Below are 21,099 nucleotides of genomic sequence, written 5' to 3'. Positions count from 1 at the left end.
TCTGCTCGCTAGTGGCTGAAAAATGATTCATGCTTTGGAAAGAGAATAAAATTTTAGTTTGTGGTCACTGATTTCAGAAATAAACCCGGATCTGTTTAGATGTCGTCGTCGTCATCATCAAGTAAAATATTTGTATTTTCATTTCAATCAGGAGAGACTTATAAGGGGAACAAAAGAATATGATACATTTTACATTAAATGATATTTATTGTGATATTGTGATTACTGAGAGGAAACACTACTACACTACACTGGTAGTGATGATGAGGGATGGAGCTCGAGGATGGGAACGTCTTTATGAGAGGGAAACTTCTGATGGGATAGTTTGACCAGAAATGGTCAGGCAGGTTGGTGAAGGTGGTGAAGCGGTGGAAGGTGGGTCTGAAATTCTTTGGTGCGGTTCTGAAATGACAGTTGAATGACAGCAGGGGGAGAGACACTTTTAAAGTTTGACAGCTTAGGAGTGATTGGCTAAAGGCCACTGTGTCAGGGTGTGATTGGATGAAGACGAGAATGAGCTGGTGGAGTTTCGAGATAACAGGAATCGTGCTTGCGACTTAGAACGCACACACGTCTTCCTGACTGAACTTCTGCTAAGTTTCACTTGATGAGCATTAAATTCTTTCAAGCAACTTTTAAGATCTTTAAGTATTTTTCTGCCTCTTGGCATCAGTAGGCTTTCAGTGCAGAAGTATATATTCTCCACCTGACAGGAAAATAAATAGCACTCTTTAAGTAGAGCAGTTTTTTTTAACCAGAACTGGAATGATGCTGAAATGGTCTGCAGAACTTTCTGTAAAGGAAGAGTCAATATCCGCTTAACTTCCTCTTTAAATCTTCTTTCAGTTTTTACTAGAAGTACATTCATTCAACACATCTCATTTTAATGATCTGCCTTTGAAGAAAGAAAAACCATTAAACTCATCTTGATTGACTCCATTGGCCACAGTGCATTGTAGCGTTATTAGAATATGAAACAGTGAGACAGTAAATGTTATTTTTCATGAGTTTCAGAGCTGTAGTAACCTTTATGTTCATCAAAGAAAGCCAAGTAGAGACTGAGGAGTTAGAACAAATTGCTAGAAGGTGTCGTATAAAACCGCAAATCTCTGTAGCTTTATGACTGATCAAGCCTCTTTACAGCAAAGTCTGAGTCAGTTTTGAATACCCGACTGTTTCTATAAACATGAATCATGGCGGTGCAGCGCTGAAAGCATTTAGCTGGAGGGGGTTTCGTGTCGCCCTCATTAAAATCCACAGCTATAATTGCATTTGACAGATGAAAATTTCCTCCATCTGGCATTTTGCAGGATTTTACAATGAAGTATTTATTTTTTCCGCAGCCGAGCTTGTCAGAGTTTGTCTCCGTCAGAGCGGAGCAGGATTCACTCTGCAGGAGCGCGACACCGGCAGACCCCGGCTAACTCGCGTGACCCCCCTGGTTCGGTCTTCTTTAACCGCGAGAGAGCAGCTCGGTTCCTGTCGTAGCTGAGAGAGAGTTTCTCATTCCACTAATGTCAGGCGAAGTGTCACATCCTCACCAGCTGGAGTGATGGGATAATGATTCACCCGCTGTCACACACTCACCTTCCTACTCACTCGTATCTGCTTTTGAACAGTGCGTTAATGTATCTAATTATCCCGTCTGGATAATTATGAGCTTGTAATTGAAGAAGTGCAAACATTTTATTTTCCTCTGTTTTGCTAATCATCTTCAGGACAGTTAGAGCTAAAAGAGGGCTTCATGAATCATAAACACACTATTGAACTCTGATAAAGACGTGTATACAACTTTTTTTAATCTCTTAAATTCACATTATGAATTACATTAGATAACATCTGTCATTTTGTTCTTTTTTTTAAATTTCCAGGATAGATTGACCTTAAAAATGTTTTCCACATGACACATGAAAGACTCATTCCTGTGATAATTACTGACAGAGTGTGGAATACATATTTAAGAAGATCAAGGCTCCTCTGTGCTTTTAATTACAGGTCAATGTCCCTCACGTTGTACTAATTAATCCCTGAGCCGGACTGTGTCTCATCATTGAGATGATGATTTATGCCACTGACCCGAGTACAGTGAGGTACACAGCAGCTCCGAATGTGAGCGGAGGAAATGCAGACCGTGTAAGGTGCTGCCATAATTCATAAGTTGTGAAAACTCGTAAGCCATTACGTGTCCAAAGTCATAAGTCATGACTTGTCAAACACAGCGTGTTCCATCTCTGTCTGCTTGAGATTTATAACATGATTTCACTTGTGGAGTACACAGTGAGCTGCAGTCAGCTGATGGTGATGTTGGCACTTGTGTTATTTTTCAGGATTCACCGAGCCAAACATTTGGGCTCACCGTTCTCTCTCTTTCGTTATTATATTGTTTTCTCTTTTTAGCTTTTCTTGTTGAGCATAATTTGTTTGGGGATTGTGTCCAGAACAAAAATATTTCGAGGACGTTGTCCAGAAAACACTGTTCCAAATCAAGCCAGAGAACCTGGTGGTAATTTTCCTGAATCTATTATAAGCCGTGCAGACAGTTCTTGGTGAGGAATATCATTATGAGAGCTGCTACTGATCTTCATGGTCCCCAGACCTGATGGCATCAAAAAATTCAAATTCAGCTTGTCTAAGATTTTAGTCCTTAAAGGCATCTTAAAAACAAGTGAATGAATTCCTTCAGTCTTTAGCATGGCAACAGTACAGTATTGGTGAATACAGCCTCCAGCACCTGTTAACATGGAGAGCTGTTGTTATGTTAACACATGGTATAACACAGAATATTAGCATAGTTTAACATGTAAATGTTGGGGTTGAGGTTAACCCTAAAAGAATACTACTTGAGAATACTGCCTTCCTCTGATGCCACCTTCAGGCCAGAACTTTGCAGTTTTGCTCGACTAGTGGTAACGATCTAAAAATAGCGAAACAAGCTACATTTCAACATGTGTGGAGTGTGACGCATAATACTAGATTAGATTATATCAGATTTTTATATTAATATATAGATATTTGATGATACCTTTGGAGCAATCACACCATTGAACCTGCATTAAACAAAAGAATCGTCATGAAGCAGCAGCAGAACCTCCAGAGGCAAACAAACTGAGAAGTCTGCATTATGTAAAACGTGAAAATCTATGAAGAAAATCATAAAGTGTCTCTTGCAAATTGTAGCTGCAAGAGGGTTTTGAGGACGAAGGAAATGTGAGGAAATATTCTTTTATATCTACCTGCAGCCTATATAAAACTATGCCTTTTGACAGTTATTTACAAGGTGCCCAGACATGTAATCAGGGTAAACAATCCAGCTGTTACTATGGTAACAACAACTGTGTTACAGGGTGACACAAACTCACTACTTCAGCTTGCACTAACTGCGTCAGACTCGTGTTGGGCTCAGTTCTGGCCTAATGATTATACATAATTATATAATTATATAAAACCTGAGTGTGTAATCTTATGCCTCTGTTTAAATTCTGTGACTGAAATGAATTGAAACCTGTTTTTTCTGCTGCTGTGTAATTCATGACCACCTTCATCCTTTTGCCTGACTCAGCTCGTGCTGTGTTCAGTTGTTCAGTTATTCATGCTAATTACTCCGTGATATCGAAACTACAAGAGTCTGTTGAAGGAAAACCTCAGTGAACTTTCTGTAGTGAATTAACACCACCTGAACCTATTCAGTATTAGTCTTCGCTCTCAGCAGTTTAAAGAATAATCTCTGAATACAGACTCATATTTTCCTCCTCAATAAGCACGAAATGCAAATGGATTCTCATAACTTAAACATGAAATTTCAAGTTTATCAAATGTGGACAGATCCTAAAGTATTAAACACTGTTGACGGTGATGATGTCAAATTCTTACCAGCTCAAGCATGTGCAGTGTTTGTGATAGGCTCTGAGTTTTGACATCAGATGGATGTACACTTTTTTATGTGTGTTTGAGCGCTCCAGGTCTTGTTTGCACTGGTATGATGGTTTGTAAAATTATTTTATTTTAAATTATCATTATAAATGATCAGTTTATGTCTGCGCTAATGAGGGAGGCGTAGCACTCGAGGGATTTACAGATGCAGAAGATGAGTGTGAAAGGCTTGTGGTTGTTTTCCAAAAATGAATGTAGCTGATACGACACTGTCAAGATATTTCATCTACAGGGAGCGGAGTGTCTTCAGGTATCTGTAAAACGATAACAACAAACATTATAGTTTGGTGTCAGTCCATGAGAAGCAAAGGGTGTTTTTCTAAAACCATCATTTCACACTGGGAGGAATCCATCACAGAAGAGGGACTGGAAAGATGCTTCAGTCGAGCACAGTCCAGCATTTCAGCAGCAGCAATTCCGCGTTTTTATATTATATATTTATATATCGTAAATAAAAACGATGATCTATCGCCTCTGTCTCAGGTTCAGAGTCTCTCAGGCGCAGCTGTTCAGCTTGTGTTTTCCTCACACTTTCACTAGCTAATGTTCTCCTAAAGAACAATAAATGCATGAAAACCATAACTAAGGTCAGTACTCCTTTCAGCCAGAGGAGGGACAACACTAAAAGGGTGGAGACTGGGAGTGTTTTCATTGAGACTAATCGCTGATCTGGCCTTATAAGTTGGTCCAGTGGATCTGAAGGGGATAAACATGTCCGACCTTGATTTCTGATCTGCTTTACAGGTTGCTCTGCTTGGATAAACTTAGTACAGCAAGGCAAACTGAGCAAACACTGGTGTGCCTGTTGGTGAGATTGTCTACAGTCATGTTTCCCACAGGTAAACTGACAGCCAGCAAAAATGACTGATGAGGGGTCTTACACTTCTTTGACAAACAGCATGAGTGAGATTATTTTAGAGCTGTTTGCACTATAATCATCTTGTGCTTTTTTACTCTACGCCCACTTTGAATAAGAGGTGTTATTGCAGCCCTGAGGAAGAATATTTATGGAAATTAATTTATTCCTGCAACAACAAAATTGGATTGTTAATGTCTAACTTTCTGGTGAATCAGTCGGTCTGTTTCTCTGTAACCTTTTGGCACACCACACAAAGATTAACATCCGTACATAATAGTAGTGCTCTGATTACTCATTTGATCATTACCTCTGCTAAAGGGGGTTATGATCACCATTGCCTCTGTGACATCAGCCATAGGTTTATAAAGAAGGTTTTGAAGCTCAGAGTGACCTGCTCCACTGTCACCATCTTGGCAGAGCCTGACTCCACTTAACTCCTGGCTAATCCAAAAGCTGGCATGGACGTGTGGAACAAAGACTATGGTGCATCCGGTTTGTGGTAAGCATACGCTCACCCACCTGTCACTCAAAGCAACATGCCCTTAAATATGCATAACTTTAAACTTTAAAAATGAGGGTGAGTTATGTATAAATTCTCCCCCAGTATAGTTGTCATGGAGGAAATTAGCTGTAGAAAACAGTTTTCTGTACCAGGCTGTAAACATGTTTATTTCTGCTGTAAAGTTGGACATTTTAACATGAGAGTCTATGGGGATTGACTCGCTTTTGGAGTTAGCCTCAAGTGGCCATTTGAGGAACTGCAGTTTTTGGCTCTTCAGTATTGGCTTCATTTTTCAGCCACTTAGTTTTCATCCATGTCTGTCTGTTTGTTTGTAAGCAGGATTACGCAAAAAGTCCTGAAACAATTTGCACTGAACCTGGTGGAGGGATGGGGCGTGTGCCAGGGAAGAACCCATTACATTTTGATGCAGATGCAGTTAAAGGAGCAGACATTTTGTAGAATTTCTCAGGAAATAATGTTTGGATCTTAATGTAAAGAATCAGACATATTAATGGTTTTGAGATCTATGACTTTGTACAATTTGGTGCAGATCCAGATAATAATTTGGATCTGGTGGAAAGAAAGGTTTGGCCTTGCGCAAGGTCAGTGCCATTCTAGTTTGCACTTCTGCTTAGAAATTTAACTTTCAACACTTTGTATTTCAGTAGTGAAAGAGAAATATCTTCACTACATTTACACTTTTTTTTTACTCATTGTTTTCTTAATGCTATTGTATTTCCATGTTTCAGAGAGTACAGTATGATCTTCTAAAATGCATGCCTACTAAAATGATAAAAGAACACTGACATCTGGCTAAATTAGGCTATTGATAGTGTAGTAGACAAGTGTTTATCAATATTTTCAAATCTATAACAAAGCAGAGCACAAACAAAACACATGGATTTTCTGTTAATGCAAAGTGTATCTTCCATGTATAATATAAGATTTACATGAAAACCTTATAGGAAAAAAGAGCTGGTCAGTCAGTACTTTACCTTACATAGTTCATAGTCCTATTATGTTTCTTTTAGACAAACATAAGTTATAAATTGGCCATTTTCTATTTTTTATTTGTGTGCTTTTTCCTTTTTTCACTGAATATACAGTAAACCAATGTGTAGCCTAGTTTCAGTAGTTATACTGTCTTAAACTGTAAAGATCCTGAAGACCAGCTTGGTCTTGGTTGTCACAAGTTAATCAAGTGTAATTAAGATAATTCCTACTGCATCGATGTCAGTGAATGTTCCGCCAAAAATAGTGATTAGAAAACAGGGGGCAGAGAGTTTGGAATTGGTTTGAGGTTGAGTGTGTTTCAGAGAGCACACGTCAGGACATGTGAGAGCCCCTGAGTCTAATGAGCAGATATTCACTTCTCTCCACTCACAGTGACTCCTCCAGCTAAACAGAACCAGTGATATTGCTTTGTTGGTTTTAGACAGCATGTTTGAGTAAGTATATTCCATTTCATAAAGAGTAAATAAGCTAGGAGGGTAAAATCTCATTATTTTTTGTCACTGTTGGGTTAAAACTCGAATTTCTGGTGACTTTAATATATAAGTTGAATGGTGACATATTCGTTGTGAGTTGAGACATTTTTTCAATCTAAAGTCTCAAAACCATCATTGTGAGCTGCTCAGACAGTGAGATCCCATTTTTGAAACTTCCTGTAGTTCAGTTGTTCATAAAGCTGTTTTTTGACCTTACAACAACAGCAGGTTTTCATTCTTTTTGGGGACTGATTTTCTAAATGTGATGTACTGAACAATCTGACTGTCCAAGTGGAAAAGTAGCTGCTTTTAGCATCAATCTGGGGCATGTGAACAAAGAGTTTTGCATCATAAAATAAGCATAAAATGCCACTGCTGGTAAGCAGTTAGTATGTTGTGTAATGTATTATGATGTTGTGTGACAGGATCTGGTTGAAAGTTCCCATATTTTACAATTTTCCTGTGTTTTATTTGAAGTGTTGATCCATTAGAAGATATATATTTGTGGTTTTAAGAACCAAAAACCATCTCAATGTAGTTTTACATCTCCTCTCTCAGACTTCGCTCTGGAGCTCTAGTAACAACAGGTGGGTGAGCCAATCAAAAGAGAGAAGGCTCTGTGCCTCTCTTCTGATTGGCTTTTTTCTGAGTGATCCAATAAAAATATAGCAGATGTCAGGTAAACACTCAGAGAAACCAATTCTTGCAAGGTTGGATATTTGGTCCAGGTGGGCCTTCAGCCATGCTTTGTGCATGTCTGAGAGCGGTGACTGCTTTGTTTGTGACATCACAAAGTTACTAGAAGTCCTGACGGCTCGTTTTAAGGCTCAGTTTCTGAATGCAGGCTGTGTGCATTTCTCTGTTGACTGAGCGCTTTGATGCTGTAACAGTATTGATATAGAACCTAGACCTGATCTATAATCAAAAAAGACATGGAAATCTCACTGGGACCTTTAAGACTTGTACACTTAGGTCTTTTTGATCCCAGCTCTCAACATTCAGACACATGGCTGTTTTAATATGGAGCCTCTGCCTCCTTCAAGCTTTATAAATGCGAACTTTCATCCTAAATCAGATCCATTAATCTTTTTTTTTCTGTCCTTTGTGTCAGGGCACAATTTTAGATTCGTAATGACTTTGAAACAACTCATCTATGATGAATTATACATGGGCCACAATGATTTTTCTGGAGAGAGGTGAGAGCAGGCTAATATTTATGTGGCCCCTGCAGAGTTAGCCTGATACTCTGTGGAAAATGAGAACAAGTTATGTGCTCTGTAATTGTTTCTGTGCTATGGCTGTCTATATGGCATACATATCAAATATATGCAATATAATTTAATGCCCTCATTCCCAGAAATAAATTATTATGTCTAGGAAACGGGAAGTCATTTATAAAGGATATCAAATTCTTATTATGTAACACATTTACTCCTAATATGTTAAATATATGATGAATTCTGTTCACGGTGAGCAAGACAATTTTCCACCTGGTCAATAATGTTCTATTAGACTCTCTCTAAGATAAAGGGGCAAAAGGGTCACAACCAACAGCTGATAATTAAACCTCGGTCCAGACAAAAGTGGCCTTTTAAAGCAGATAGTTTATGGATTTTTGTGACGCATTCAACCATCTAGGGTAAAATTGCTTTGTTTTGATATAGGAACATTCATGACATTATCAACATGTAAAAAACAGATCATCATTTATTGCCATGTTTATTTTAAATAAAACTGCCAATGCTTTAGGAAAGCTTGAGTCAGTAGTTTGTCTTCGTGGCTGTTTAGACCTCACGTACGCTGCTGCTCACTTCTCATCTTGGCTCTGCTTCTCCTCATCTGGGTGAATCTGCTTCACATTAAAAGTTTATAGTGTTGCCCACTTTTGCCACTACCCTCTTCTTACACATCTTACATATTACTATGGTCATTGATCAAATCACTGAAACACCCCTTTTTTGGAGCACAATGGAGCTGGCAGTAAAGTAATTGTTGCTTTCAGGCATGCCTTATGCTGCTGTACATAGTCATGATATAAAATATCCCAACACGTCACAATATTGTTAATATAATAATATGAAAATTATGCCAATGTTATAATGGAAAAAGCAGCCTCAGGCCAGTGCTGCGCACATATACTCACTAACACGGACAAACCTCATTGTTTGCGGTTAATATCTTTAAAGGTCCATATTTTACACTTTTCCTGTGTTGATCCATAAGAAAGAGTATTTGTGGTTTTAAGAACCAAGAACAATCTCAGTGTATTAATACATCTCTCTTTCTCAGGCTTCTTTCTGGAGCTCTAGCAACAACAAGTCAGTGAGCCAATCAGAAGAAAGGAGGCTCTGAGCCTTTATTCTGATTGACTGGCTGTTTTCTGAGTGACCGAATAAAAATATAGCAGATTTTAGGAAAACACTCAGAAAAACCAAATCCTGCAAGGTTGGATGGTGGGTCCAGCTGGGTGGGACTTGGGGCATGGCTGAGAGCGGTGACTGCTTTGTTGTGACATCACAAAGTTACAGCAGTCCTGACGGCTGGTTTTAAGGCTCAGTTTCTGAATACAGGCTGTGTGCATTTCTCTGTGGACTGAGGCTTTGATACCTCACAGTATTAATATAGAACCTAGACCTGATCTATAATCAAAGAAGACATGGAAATCTACTTTATACTGTATGGGACCTTTACACTTCAGGATTCCATATGTACAAGGAATAGCTATTCCAAATTTAGGATCTGTTTTAGAAAGCTGAAAGCTTTTAAAGATAGCTCTATTTTAAGATCTCTTGTGGTTTTATTCATACCCTTCAAACATAATTTTCATCTCTTAGTATCAAGCCAGGTTACACTGAAGAACTTTTCTTTCTCAGACCAAGTAAAAGGTGTGACAGCATTTGGATATGCCTGTTTGATACCCAATGACACATTAAATGTCCACAATTATGATCTTTTTTCACCCTCACTTGTCACACCAATGTAGGCGTAATGCCAGGTTTCCCAAACTGCCATGCTAAATTGCTGAAATTCAAATGAAGATGTCCCCTGAAGAACTGCTGACTGTTAGTAGTTCAGCTCCAGGCAGGTGATGTGAGGAGAGCCAGTTACTTCTCTGACGAGCCGCTGCTGTCTGATGGATTCAAGGCCACCATGCAGGATATAAACACTGTAAGGGTGTTCACATGCCTGCTGGGAAGGCAGAGAAGGAAGAAAAATCATATTCCCTTTGCCAGGCATGGCCTTGAATAGCAATGAAGGTGGCACAGCGACGTGACGTGACAGACCGCTAATCAACGCCCACGCACACACGCACACACATGCACACGTCCTCCTCCTTTCTCCTCCATATAGCTAATCAGCCTCCCTCAAACAGTCTGGTCTACTTTGAGTGCCGTCCCTCTAATGTCCCTCTCATCCTCAGAGTTTAGCTCAGAGGTTGGGAGGTGACTTATGGAGGATTATCAAAGAGAAAATGACTCCATTTGTCTCAATCACGCCAAACCTTACAGTGCTATAATGCCAGAAAGGAGCATCGCTTTGATCCCCGGCCACAGTCTTCACCCTCACTGTGGGACAGAGCAGTGTTTTCATGATGACCTCCAGTTGAGCTTTATACAACCATTCAAAACAATGGTTTAAATGTTTTCATTGCTATTTTCAATTTAGTTTTGGATAGAAGATTTAAACTCTAGTTTTTGAGATACTTTTATCTGCTCCTTTTTAAATTTCACTCCAGGTTTAGCTTCATTTTTATTTGCATCATAATCATTTCTGGCAACAGGTTTGCTGAGCAGTGCCAGTTTTCAAAACATTTGCAATTACTGAATAATGAGAATTCAGGTAAAGTTTTTAGGTAGAAATCAATGGTACATCATTGGAATGAATTTCCTACAGTTAGATTTTTTCCACACCTGTCACAAAGTCTTATACTGTGTTTTGTACATATAGTTAAATGATAGTTTAAATGTAGTTTTTCTTTGCTGCTGAATCTAAAGTACATGCTCATTTTCATTAACAATAACAACACACATGGACAGACTGTGCAGAACACACATTGTAGCCTTTCCAGGAAGACTTGAATGAAGGGAAACTGGACTTGCTTGTACACACTTGAAGACATATCTCATCCAAGAGGGTGAGAGATGAAATAAGTGTCAAGTCAAGTGTAAAGTATCTACAACCATGTACAGTGGCCTTTGATTCAACTCTTCTTGGATAACCATGACCCAGATGAGTCTTGCAGCGTTTATACTTGACTAATGCAGCACACATACTGTAGGTACACCATCATACACCACTGTAGCTTCTGTTAACATAGTGAGATACTACTGTATATATACTATACAGACAGGGGACAAATTAAAAGAAAGACCTGAAAAATGAGTGGAGAGACAGGACAGGGGCACGAGGCATCACTGAATGGTTGTGAATCATATGCTGTGGTCCTCACATTCACCAGAATAATGGTGTCCATCCCTCCAGTGGAGTCCAGGGACATGATAGAATCAGTTCCAAGGAGCATTGAAGCTGTTCTGGCTGCACGTGGTGACCCAACATCTTACTGACACACTTTATGTTGGTTTTTAAGCCTCCGTGCCAGTAAAAGCCAGAGCCGGAGGCATTGTGTTTTCGGGTTGTCTGTCTATCCGTTGTATTCTTATGAACACGATATCTCAGTAACGCCTTGAGGGAAGTCTGGCAGAAACATTCACTTGAATTCAAGGATGAACTGATTAGAATTTGGTGGTGAGAGGTCAAATGTCACTGTGACCTCACAAAACATTAACTTACACACAAATTAATCTTAACCCACAAATTCATACTCTAACTATGACACAATTTAACTCAAATGTCTATAAGATTAATATGAAGTGCTGACATTTTGTATCTGAGGGGTCAAAGGTAAACTTCACTGTGACATCATAATGTTCTGCAAAAACAGCTCTGGCCATTATTCATTGCTGTAGCCCAGAAAAGGGAGATTGTGAACATATTTCCTGCATCTTGGCTGGTTTGTTGGCAGAGGCACACAACCACAAGGCAGTAATTCTAGTTTCCTTTCCTTCGTCACTTGTCTGTATTATGCCAATGTATGCAGTGTTTTGATAATAGCACCTATTCTGGACTCGTCATGACATGGTGATTTTTGTTGATTGAAAACTGACAGGTTTCACCTTTGGGTGCAAAATAACCTTTGTAATTGTAAGTTAATGGACACAAATAAAGCAGAATATATACAGAATACAGTAAGAGGCTTAACCTCATCCAACCTTAACCATTTGAGCTATAATCCAGAATACTGATGTAAATGTGGTGAGAGTGCTCGGCAGCACAGCGTTACTGTGCCAATCGGTCTGTGTGCGGTGAGTCAGGCTGATAACTCTCCGTCTCCCAGTGCTGAGAAAACATGGACAGTGTTGTTTGAAGTTCTGCTGCTTGTAGAGCTGGAGCAGCAGCAGCACACACACACACACACACACACACACACACACACACACACACACACACACCCTCGGGCCCCCTGAGAAGTGAAAGCTCATCTGACTTTGTCTCCTCCTTTTGCCTGCTCTCTGTATCATACAAAGCCTCTCCGCATGTTTTAAAAGAGCCTTTTTTTTTTTTTTGTCCACATGTGACAATTTTTGTTCCATCTTCCTCATCAATCCCACCCCCCACCCCTTATGTTCCGTGGAGCTTTAATTACATGTGAGTCAGCTTGGCTACCTCAGTGATTCACTTCATCACAGCTCTTTCTCATGCAGACCGCAGCTCTGATAAGTGTCAGCAACACATTACTGCACAGTCGCTTAACTTAAAACACACATAGCTGCACACACACACACACACACACACACACACACACACACACACACTCACACACACACACACACACACTGGAGGATCATTTGTGCTCCTGAGTGCCCAGAATTTTAATGATGTATCTGTCAATCAAAATAAATGCCTCTGACTGCATTAGACTGACACGCTGGATTTCCTCGGGGGGGGCTTCTTCATTTTTATCTTCTAAGTAATCACAATGCAGAATCCTTTTTAGATGTGTGGAGAAAATAATTTGTCAGCTAAATGCAATCGAAAAGACATAGGCTCGGCTTCTCAGTGTTCATCATTTCACAGCGTAGATCAACACGCTGACATCGGCTGAGATGCAGTTTAACCTGCTTTTTGGTTTTTCTAAGCTGCACTTCAAAGTCTCGTGAGGGGATGAATAGTGAATGGATGAATGCATACCTTCAAAAGATTTAGGCCCAATGTGCCTCATTTATCATTTAACGTTTTAGGTTTGTTAGCATTTCCTCACATGGTTGGAGTTCAGGTTTTTTTTGTTTTTTTTTAAACCTGTTTTGAGCTGAACTCATAATACTGCACAAATTGACATTTTCCCCTGGCTTTTAAGCGTGGGCTCTGAGTCCTGGGTTTTTGCAGTTATCCACATAATAAAACAGAGCGCCTAATGTGACATTTCTGTGGAGATGATTTTAATTTCAGAATTGAGAGTCAGCAGGTGGGTCGATGCATCTCCCTGCTTTTGACATTGGATGTTGTTTTTTTATGACTTTGCTCAGAGAGAAACGGGGAAAAAAAGGGCAAAAGAGTCAAAGTCCGAGGTCTTCACTGCACATCTGTTCGCTCCAGTGTTCAGTGTGTGTCTGAGGTGAAATAATCTCACTTTCACGCTAACTGGATCTGCTGCTCTTGCGTTGGACTGGGCTTTAATTAGGTTTTGGTCAAAGTGAGAACAAAAAAAGTTTGGAGATGAGGAATATGGTTGATCATTGGTTCCTGTTGACAGAAGCTGCTTCTGCCCTTTGGGGCTTAATTAAAGCTTGTGCTGAATATTTTCAGGTTTGCGTTGAAGCTGCAATCAAATGTTAAACCTCCAAGTGAAATTGTGCTTAGAATGAATTTGCTCTCCCACTTTTTCCCTCTACCTCTTCATCCCCCTGTGTCTCCTGCTGTCCCCGACTCATTCCTCTTTTCACCATCCCTCTTGCCTTCTGTCTCTTCTGTTCCTCGTTCTTCCTCAGCGAAGGCAATGAATTACACGAGGCAGGACATATAGATCCTCTGAATGCCACTAATGAGGGCTGTGACCCTCAGGCTGCTCCTCTGGGCTGCTCCACTCCAGGGGTTAATGAGAGTAATTTCTCCTTGATTAATCATACTAACAGTAATTGGCTATTGATAGCTCGCTCAGTGGCTTTAGGCAGATCCCCTTCTTTCCTCACCTTCTTCTCAGATTTCTGTCAAAGTTAAGCCATCTAAAGACTGCTGTCCTTTTGATTTGCTGCTGGCAAAGGCATCACGTCACTGTGTTCGCAGCAAATGAAGAGTGAATGCAAAGTGAGTGAACCTCGTGAAGAGAGAGTATCGCGCTCTGTCCCGAGGTTCAAACAGATTTCCCTGAGGGATTCACACACGGTTAAACACCTGATGTGACATTTGTCTTTCCCTCTTTGATCAGAGTTTTCTGTTGTCTGCTTGTGTCTGAAGAAGCCACAAAAACACATTTGTAGATCGCAGGGCTTTGACCACACTGAAGTTTTTATTGGAGCGGAGAGGTTACAGACCTCAGCAGAGCGGTTTGGCTCGTTTTCCTCGGGGCCTTAACGTGTAAAAGTTCAGTCCGTCACAATGGAAGTGAGTCATTTTCATCAACGCACCGTGTGGCCAATGTTTCTGTCACCTCCAACAGTTCAGTCAGTGACCACTTTGAGATACGAGCTCCTATTTACTTTCCCGCCTGTTGTGACTCTCATGGCACACATTATGTTTTCTTTTTTTTTTTTTCCTTTAATGAATCTTCTGCCCTTTGATGGCTGGATGACGCAGTGGTAATGGAGACATAAATTTCTCCTGAAGGCTGGGGGCCTTTTAAGGGAGGGGCCGGGTGGAAGCACTGTTTAAAAGTAGAGATCGATAAAGATGCTGAGTATTCATTTTAACAAGGAAACCAACGTGTGTGTGTTGGGCCTGGGCGTTAAGCACGGAGAGGAGGCCATAATGAATATACTGAGCTTATAACTGTGATATGTCCTGTGAAATGAAATACAGTTACATCCTACAGTTACAGTGTGCAGTAATTAATAGCAATAGGAGTAATTGATATTTTGTTAATATACCAAGTTAATTTGCAGATTAGATACATAGAGTATTTAGGTCAATACAGATGTTATAAATGGTCAGAATCAAAATAATGATTCCATAATTTAAGAACATTTATGGCTGCAACTATTGATTTCATTATTGTTTTATCTGCTGTTTATTTTCTGGATTAATTAATTGATCATTTGGTCGATAACACAAAGCATAGAGTAATGCCTTTATGTTGCTTTTTGTTTGAACAAAAGTCCAAACCTAAAATCATTTTGTTTATTCATGAGAAAACCAGCAAATATTGACATTTAAGAAAGTGGAACTTGTGGCATTTTTGCTCAAACATCCCCTAAAAGATGAGTCAGTTATCTAAATAGCTGCAGTTGGAGATCATTTTCTATCCATCAACTAATAACTCACTAATCTTATCAGCTTGATTAACAATAAATGTGTTGGAATTAGTTTTGGTGACAGTGATGCGGATAAATATGAACAATCTAATAAGCTTCAATGTGATAACATAAAAGCAACAGGACAGATGAACAGGAACAAATTTGTACACTGTGTAGACAAAAGACTTTGCCTGGAGCTGTGTGGAATACATTAAGGCTACAAATTGCACTAGTGTCATTATATGGAAAGAAGTTTTAAATGTAAGAACTAGAAAACAAACAAAAATCTAAGATAAGAACGTACGAGTTGGAGAACGTGAGAATTCATGAGAGAGAGAACTGGCATTATGGGAAAACAGCAGATTCAGATACTGTGATGTGAATAATGTAAGAGTGTATATAAACTGCTCTGTAAATAATAAATGTCCTGGCAATAAATTTTTACCAGCCGTGAGAAGTGGAGAGGTTTGCAGGAGGGATGTCCTGAGAAGTTATTGCTCAGAGATTGTTCGATGGAATCGAGCAGTGACGAGTCATTACTTTACCACTTCTCTCACATATGGCAGCTAATGGGGTCAGTGCTTAATGGCTGGGCTGTCAATGTCTCAACCTGTTAACTTTCATTGCACTGTCAGTGCTGATGGGTCGAACCTGTCCTTTAAGTTCATGTACAAATATTCATCAGCTGAGTGTATGACTCCTGACTGGATGACGATGCAAGTCAGGTCTGCACAGAGTCTAAAGGAGATGTTGAAATTGTTGAACTGACGGCTGCAACTTCCCAAAGTGCAAGAGGATGCAGTTTTGTTTGGGGGAAGAGAACTGTCATTGTCTCCTGGATGTCAAATCCAGTTGCTTGGATAAGATTTTCTCTTCTTCAACTTTATTTTTTCCTAACACAGCATTTTTTTTTTCATGTTCTGATATTGTGGAGCAATCATAAAGACACAACTATATGGGCTGTGCAGGTATTGTTCACGTATCGGCCTCAATCTCAATGTTGTCAGTGTGACTTCTTGTCAACACTGTGTCTTGAGGCTTGCACTAGTTCATTTTAGTGCCCAACTGACCTCACAGGATTTGACACTTTTCTTACAGCTTTAGAGGTTCTTCCAGGAGTCTTTGTTCATTATAACTTTGTATATTTGTGTTATTAATTTAACCTCATGAAAATATTAGAATATTAAAGGTTTTGCACACAATATTTTACACTTTTCCGGTGTTGATATCCATACGAAGATATATTTGTGGTTTTAATACCATCTCAATGTAGTTTTACATCTCATCTCTCAGGTAACAACAGGTCTTTCAGGTCTTTCTGAGTGAATGAATAAAAATATAACAGATTTCAGGTGAACACCCAGTGAAACCAAATCCTGCAAGGTTGGATGGTGTGTCTAGGTGGGCGGGGCTTGGTGCATGGCTGAGTAGCTTTGTTGTGACATCACAAAGTTACAGAAGTCCTGATGGCTGGTTTTAAGGCTCACTGTCTGAATACAGGCTGTGTGCATTTCTCTGTGGATCTTTGATATTTTCACAGTATTAATAAAGAACCTAGACCTGCTTTATAATGAAACAACACTTGGACATCTTTAGACTATATGGGACCTTTAAATGATATAATATTTCCCTTATCAAGCTCATATAAAATCTTCTCCACTACTTTAGTGTTGTGATTTCTTTCCTTTCAAGCAAAGCATGGCACCAAAATCCACAGGTTATATAACATTATTACTATTATTATTATTATTATTATTATTAGTAGTAGTGGTAATAGTAGTTTGTGTTACTGTCAGGAGTCAGATCCCTGCCAAACAGCACTTCACATGTTTCCAGACATGAACTGACAGATTTAAAGAGACTGTATATTTATCAGAGAGTTCTAGGAGCAGAGGTCGTAAACGTCTGTATCTGTGTGTCTGTGGCTTCACCACATTGTTCTGCATTTCAGTCCAGTAATGCTTCAAGATGAGCCTGTCTCCAGCTACAGATGCAATAATATTTCTGCCATTAAAAACAAATGTCTTGCCCATCGATCACCTTAAAACGTAGCTTAGCAAACGCATGTAACTGGATTCTACAGTGTGTGCAGAGCATTATCTGTGACTGCATAATTTGGCTGTACTGCAAAGGGCTGAACTCAGCAGATGGATTGATGCTGGCTCTTGGCACCTTCTCGCCGCCTCTGAGTGTTAGCAGCTGAATACGCCTCATTTAGGAGTGTAGAGAAGAACAGAGCTTTCTCTTCAGAGTCTCTCCCCTCCCTCATCTTCGACCCTAAATGCACTTGGCAGTGTGAAGAACAGGCAAGCACTCAGTCGAGCAAAATCGAAAAGGTTCATGGTTTAATCCAAGGACAGTGTTCCAGCCAGGGCGGGAAAATCAACCCCAGCGCCTCTCCGTAGCTTGAGCTCCATTATGCACCTTAAATGCTTATCGTAATCATTGCTTTATTGAATTGTGATGATGCCCCAGTGAAGAAATTGTTATAGATGATAATATGTTTTTTCAATAATACTTCTTCTATAATCTGCTCTCATGGAAATGTGTCTTGCATCACAGGCATCCACAATCCCCAGACACACAGCAACACAAAATACGGATGTAAAAAGACAGAAAACAGCCTGTGTGCCAATGAGCATTTGTATCCTCAGTGCCATGGTGACATGTCAGTCATGATGCGCCATGGTAACAAGATGTAAGGTTTAACAAAGGTAACCAAAACTGGCCTGACTTTTGTCATTAAAAAGCCATCAGTAACACAGGGGGCCAGTCATCGTTTCCACCAACTGTTACCAAACATAAACTGGTAGTATTACAGCTGTAAAACATAAAATGTTGTTATTTTAAACCGTTAATATGCAGCCTCCTCATCAGTGATGTTATCTTAAAATATGGATGCACGCTCTGTGATGTCATGTCACCCAGGTCCATCTGTTTTCACTCTGATGAAGTATTTTCCCTGTTAATTAAGAGAAATAAAATATTAAAATGACTTATTACGATCACAGTGATCCTGTGTTGTTAAAAAACCTGATGATACTGATGCAAAATTTATCCCTCGCCCATAATGTTGTCTAGAATTCAGTTCTAGTAAACACTGGACAGTTTCATGGCAATCAGACCACTGGCATCTCAGACATCATATATTAGAGTTGGAGTGTTCTGTATCTTGTTGTTATGGAAACTGCTTTTACATTAGAACAGTGAGTAGAGATTTTAGTGACTGTGCAAATCTCCATCATCACCTGCATCACTCTGTCAGGGCTTCAACCATCAGGTCTTAACAGCATGTGACATTTCTAACTTTTCCAGTCGACTCTGTGCTTGAGGTATGTTAGTGCACTTCACACTGGTTTCCTTTCTGTGCACGAGGTTCAGTGTAAAACAGTAACTCACCCAACGCTGGGTGTCCCACTGAAGATCTTTTCTGTAGGAGTCACTTTAGGTGCAGGGGCGTCATTTTTCTATTTCCAATCCTCTCATAAAGGTCACTCCATGCTTGAATGTGAACATTGTCTTAGCAAGTCAGTGGGATGTGGAAATAGGAAATAAAATGGCTTTTTCTTATCTGCCGCTGGAGTGCTCAGTGAATGAATCTATCCCCCGGCTCGCTCCTCTTTTCCCTGGCAAATGATGCTCCGGTAGTCTGTTGATGTCTCCCAGCGATGGCGTCATTAGGAGGCAGCAAGGTTGGACCAAGGTCAGGTAAATACAGTTCGGCCACCGACCTGTCTCCCGTGGGGAGATGTGACAGAGGAGCCGGCTGTAACTTTAAGTGGCAGATGCTGCAGGATCGCTCCAGGTGGATCCGACTGCTTAGGACAGGTTATTGTTTCATTCCTTCTCTGTTCCCCGGACGGAGACGTAGAGGAGGAATGAACAGAGCTCTGCTGCCTGGAGGACCTGACGTCTGTTTCAGAAACAATAAACAGAACATCTGTTTTAAGTTGTTGCACATGAGAGGTGACAGGAATTAGACACACAAAGACCTTGTGCTAGAGTTTGCGCAGCAGCTCATTAGCATCAGAACACCTTCCCCTTGAATACTGAGTCTGTGGGTGTAAGACATCTTGTGACATAAGTTTGTGATGCTTTCATCAGCGTTTGACGATGAACAAAGACAGGAAGGTCTCTGGAGTTACAGTGGTCGACTACCAATCAGATTCCATCATACTGTAGTTGAAGAATTTAATGAAGCGTGTTTTTAGGACCTGTGAGCGGTAGTGGAGTCAGTAATGCGAGTCTTCTCAATAATACAGCCCATTAATTTATAGTTCAGCTGTTGTTAACCTCAGCCTTGATACAGTACTGCATGTTTTTTTCTCATCAATATATTTCATAGTTGTAGTTTTTCTATCAGTTGTAGCATTACAGAGAAATTATTAATACAATTAGATCATTTAAAGAGGTCCCGTATTTTATACTTTCCGTGTGTTTTATTTGAAGTGTTGATCCTTAAGAAGATATATTTGTGGTTTTAAGAACCAAAAACCATCTCAGTGTAGTTTCACATCTCCTCTCTCAGGCTTCTCTCTGGAGCTCTAGTTGCAACAGGTCTGTCAGCCAATCAGAAGGCTCACAATATAACAAAGTTGCAGAAGTCCTGACGGCTGGTTTTAAGGATCAGGTTCTGAATACAGGCTGTGTGCATTTCTCTGTGGACTGAGGCTTTGATACTTTCACAGTATTAATATAAAACCTAGACCTGCTTTATAACCAAACAACACATGGAAATGTCATTTTACACAATATGGGACCTTTAAATGACAGTAAATAGATGAAAGAGTACATACAAAAGTGCGATGAATCCAATAAAAGTAGCAATACTACAGTAACAGAAGCAGTGCTAGTAGATTGATAGTAGTTTTGTAGTAGTAATGTAGCAGTTTTAGCACTAATACCTGTAGTAGAGGTGACTGCATTATTTCAAACTGTTTCATATGTTGTTTGAATGTTTTATTCTGCAAAGAAAACCAATAAGCATTTTTATTTCAGGCTAAAACTAAACTCTCAGTCCTGTCTGGTGCGATTTTCACCACCCGATCTAATGTTTACAGATGGAATAAACATTTATTCTGCTCTGCCCTTATTATTTAAGTTTTATTTTACCTTTGTTTTGGAAACATTTACATTTAATTTCTCCTGTGATTAATGACCCAGAAAACAAAAGATACTTCATTAAACCCAAGCTTTTAACGAGCTTCAATAATTAATCTTCACGGAGCCTGATTAACATCTGAGGTGTGATTGCTGCGAGTGTTCATTAGCTCACTCTGAGGTGGAGAGATAACAACTGCTATTGAAGATAAATGTGATTTACGTAATTATCTACCTTTCTGGGATTTTGGAATTGAGATCAGATCAGAATGTGTTTAAATATTTTACAGAGGGATTGATGGAATAAAGTCACATCTACTCTCCCTGTCTTTGAGGACATGTTAAAATGTCGATGCGCTGCTTCCATCAATACAATCACCAACTTATCTCTCAAAGCCAGAAAATCTGTTTCAGTGTATGTTGACGCAGCCTGAAGCTGCTTTGTCAGAACTTTTACACCCCTGAAAAAACGTATTTCAAAAGTTACACTAACCATAAAATGAGTCCATATCTGCTGTTGGATCCACTCGCGTGCTGTCAGTCTGTCCACTGCAGCTCCAGTCACCTTGGCCTGTCATTTTTCATCATTCTCTCTGAGGCAGCATAGAAAGATTTGACTTGATGTCACAGATTAGATTCACTGAATCTGTTCAGAATTTGGAAGAGACTGTATCCTATTGTCCAGTCCAGCCCTGAAAAAACAAGGTCACGGTG

The 21,099-nt window shown here is 39.8% G+C and overlaps 1 protein-coding gene across 2 annotated transcripts in view; it reads left to right on the top strand.

Annotated features, from left to right (window-relative positions):
• caln1 (calneuron 1) overlaps positions 1-21,099 on the top strand; it is a 61,761-nt gene that overhangs the window by 31,331 nt on the left and 9,331 nt on the right. The gene's annotated exons all lie outside the window — the stretch shown is intronic.

Source organism: Seriola lalandi, unplaced genomic scaffold, assembly GCF_002814215.2.
Source record: "Seriola lalandi dorsalis isolate HSWRI2012SDOR001 ecotype SW California unplaced genomic scaffold, Sedor1 jcf7180002054560, whole genome shotgun sequence".
NCBI lineage: Eukaryota > Metazoa > Chordata > Actinopteri > Carangiformes > Carangidae > Seriola > Seriola lalandi.
The sequence above is the reverse complement of the archived record's forward strand: the minus strand, read 5'-3'. Positions and strand labels throughout refer to the sequence as shown.